This window comes from Lolium perenne, chromosome 3 (genome assembly GCF_019359855.2).
Source record: "Lolium perenne isolate Kyuss_39 chromosome 3, Kyuss_2.0, whole genome shotgun sequence".
Taxonomy (NCBI): Eukaryota; Viridiplantae; Streptophyta; class Magnoliopsida; order Poales; family Poaceae; genus Lolium; species Lolium perenne.
The window spans coordinates 102,442,492-102,446,415 of NC_067246.2; the positions used below are offsets into that span (position 1 = coordinate 102,442,492).

The 3,924-nt window shown below is 44.3% G+C and overlaps 1 long non-coding RNA gene across 2 annotated transcripts; it reads left to right on the top strand.

Moving 5' to 3' along the window:
* Window positions 1–480: 480 nt before the first annotated feature.
* On the top strand, window positions 481–3,669 carry LOC127342026 (uncharacterized). 2 transcript variants are annotated; one of them, XR_007876133.2, is made up of 5 exons: window positions 482–645; window positions 776–1,222; window positions 1,321–1,396; window positions 1,583–3,256; window positions 3,351–3,667. It is a non-coding gene; the product is annotated as an uncharacterized lncRNA (long non-coding RNA). The 2 variants fall into 2 exon arrangements; XR_007876132.2 differs by having other exon boundaries at window positions 481–1,222; window positions 3,351–3,669.
* The last annotated feature ends 255 nt before the right edge of the window (window positions 3,670–3,924 follow it).

Sequence of the window (3,924 nt, forward strand, 5' to 3'; positions counted from 1 at the left end):
TAAATTATTTAGTATGTGCTGATTATATTGCAAAATTAGAATGTAAGCATCCAGCTAATTTTGATGACCTAGAATAATGTGAGAATATTAACCTTTTGAGATTAATGTGGGGATTTATCATGGGATTAATGTGCTATCATTGAAAGGGTCCTGTAATGTATAGTATAATGAAAGCATGATCAGGGTAGGTGCTAGCATAATGTAACTATAAATATAATTCCCTTAGACTTGGTAGTTTGGAGTATACATATATACTATATATAAAAGCTGAACCCATTTGCTGAAACCTTAGAGCTTTGGAATTGGACACTGCTCACGGTTGCATTTTATCCAATTGAATCTTAACGCGTGGACAGTTTTTACTGTTAGAAGGGCGATGGGTAATGCAGATCATTCCAGCAGATTTCAGTCAAAACAGGTGGTGACAGCCGTGTATGAGTTGCCCACGATCTTCTTTCCGTTCATATCCTTTTTGTATTTTTATCATTCTATTTCTATCCCCACGCCGACTGCCTTTGGTCAATTTCCTCGGCAGTCCCACCCCATATCCTGCCTTCGGAGACGCCGCTTGGGCTGCTGGTTTCTACGGATGCAGAGGAGCTACATACGACCGAGAATGTACGGAGCCGGCCGGCGGGGTCAGAGGTAGGCGGCGGCAGGTGGTGTTGCGCGGGTGGCGCGGTGGAGGACCTCGGAGGCCTCCTCTTCCATGCCTTTCCCCACCTCCTTGGCTTACCCTCATCTCTATTCATGTTTCCATCGGCATCTTTACCAGGAGAGCTCCACCCGCAGCCATGTCTAGGTCTTCAGATTGGATTTCATTGAGGATGATGCGTGCGTGCCAATGGCGCTCTGCAGTTTACGGCGGCAAAACGAGCACCACGTCAGACTCCACCGGTCCACCCTTCCCCGCAGTCCCCACTCGCTCACCGTGCCTCCCAGGTCTCCAACACTTCTCTCTCACGCCCTCTATTTTCAGTTTTTCACAGGCTGGAGCATGCGAACGGTCAGAGCGGCGGCGCGGCCGCCAGAGCAGACCTTGCGAACGGCCGGAGAGATGGCGTGGTTACCGGTACAAGACGACCTGCCCGCAGCATCGGCGCATGGGGGGCTTGCAAGCAAGTAACACCAGACGCGTAGAGAAGCAGATGTGCTGCATCGACCACGGCCACGACCTCGACAGCGGGCCGGCCGACGGCGACGGAGACAACCACGACGCCAGGTGAGCTCCACCTTTGTCTTTTTCTTTTCTTCCGCGTGCTTCCCTTTTCCTGATTATGTTCTCCCTCTGAATTTTAGAGATTTTCGTTTTATGAATAGGGCATATCTGCTGTGACAACGAGGTAGATCCGTATGTGATATCACTGATATGGAGTAAGACAAAGCATCGGGCCAGGTATTGCCCGACATCTGCTTCCTCTCTCTTGCTTCAATTCGAGTCTACTGACAGCTTATTTTTCATATTAAGGCTGGTTGATTACATGGCATATCTGGTTTTTTACTTTCTGATGACAAGTGAACTGAAACATTCTTACATGCCTCGACAACTTAACCCCACTGACCGCTCTCTTTCATATTTTAGGTCATCAGTTCTTTATGGAAGAACAATATGATGCCTTCTTTGTTCAGGTTCCCTTTACACATTCAGTATTGATCTGTGATGGTGGGCTTTATGTTATAGCACAGTGGAAGTAACATTCATCGATCCAACGGTGCTAACTTCTATGTTGACGAACCGAACAAACCTCAACTCTTCTCTTCTTTTTCTGATTAATTTCATGTTGCTCTGTCGTGCTCCTATGGTATTTGATAACTTTAAGCAACATCACTTATTATATTTCATCGACCATTTCTATATAGTTATTGCAGAATTAATGCAATGTCATATTAATTTTTGCAAATTTCTAACTTCTGTAGTATTTGTGCGTGAAGTTTGTTTGCGCCAACTTATTGTATGAGGTATGTACCATGTCGAGTCAACTACTTTAATCAACAAGATTAATATCTTGCTTTGCTTTTGATATGCTCTTGGCCCTGTTTGATTTGGTTTATATTGCTCCAATCTTGCATTCAAAGTACTCTTTGGCTGTGTCTTGCACCCAAGACTGATACTTTACATACTTCTAGCATGTGTGCAAGCTTATTGACGAAAATCTGACGTCCATGTTCGAGTAAATCTACTAAGTGACAGTGCATATCTGCTGCATATTCCGCAAGAAATTCGTATCATAACGGGGAAACTAGACTGAGAAAGTGACACATAATACATTTTAGTTGGCGGTTACTCAGATTATTCAGCTTGGGATAAAGGGCCTACCCTCGCAATCTAAGACCGATGTCAGTGATCAAGTATATACCCAATCCATTTGCGTTTGTGAAGACACAATATAACAGCAAATGATAATGCCTTGAAACTTTGCAACGGAATATAAGTGACCTGCATGCTGGTCATACCAGCTGCCCAATGCATCGAAAATGTTACCACTGAATGCCACAGATATAGCTCAAGTCTCCAAAAAGGGGAGCTGCATCGGTTCAGTATTTGATGTATCCGTACAAGTTGATACACTATCATACGAATCACATTCTGTTTAAGATTGGGTTGTAATAAGTTTTTATGTGTTCTGCACCGGTTGTCAGGATCAAATGGTTCTTTTTTTTCTCTGTGTTTCTCTTTATAGTCGGTATCAACTTGGTCACTACCATGTCACTTTCATCAATTTAGACGGCATGAATGTATTGTTCTGAATTTTGCACAGATGAGCAATTCTACATGTTGAAGAATAAGCTTTGATGGTCGCCTGTCCTTTTTTTGCCTACATTTTATTTAGAATTTTTGTTAAGTGAAACAATCTTCTTCTCTGTGGAGGCAAACACTATCACACATTTCCCTGCAAGCATTTGTATCGCCACGGGCGCGGCGTGTCGCCGCGCAAAACCTTCCTAGTAAGATATAATGAAAGAATAATTAAGATGATCTATTTGGTATGCATAGTATTTGGATGTTATTTTCCTATAGGTGATTACTGTGGTGACTTTTCATATTTGTATGTAGGCTGGTGAAGGTTCCAGGAAGCGTAAGCGCGAGGAGGAGGAGCCTGTGCCTCCTCCAATCCAGGAGCTAGGACCTGTCCCTCCTCCAATCCAGGAGGAGGAAGTACCTGTGCCTGCTCCAGCATTGCCTGCTCCACCAGTGCCTGCTCCACATGTCCCTGCTCCATATGAGGAGTTGCAGGATTCAGATGGCTCCCTGGAGGTGAGCTATACAAGTTGTTCTGTACCATTGCATGTATTTCATTGTGTTTGGTTTGTATCTGTAATCATAACTTGTACATTTTGTTGTTGTGCAGTATGACTCCCAGGATTCATCCGAGTCCGTGGACAGCAGGAACATTGGATCCTTCAAGACCAAGCTGATGCAGAAGCTGGATGCAGGGGCCTTCCCTTTCAAGAAGAGGGGGAAGTACTTCTGTCCATGGCACAAGGTGAAGCCCAGGGATGGCAAGCTTAAAAGCCTGAGGCAGCACTGCGAGGAGCTAGCCCATACTGGCACCTCCAAGCAGATTAGGGCAGAGCATCATGGGCTTCTCTTGGTGCTTGCTATGGAGGATGCTTGAAGCCTAGTTCCTGTGGATGGTGGTTGCTGTCGATGCTTTTGTAGATATGCTTTTGGTTTATGATGTTGGAACTACTGCTTCGTGTTGTGTTGAACAGTGTTTGGTTAGCTTTTGAACTGAGTTGTCAGACAATCTACTTCTGCATTTTAATTATTGTAAGAGGTAATTATGCTATGTACTTCTCCTCATCAGCTTTTCACTGTCGAAAAAGAAATTTTTATTTCTGGACATGATCACATTACAGAATTCACTGTTGCCCAACCATAACATCTAGGCCGAGCATTTTAAAAGCCCTGACATCGCGATT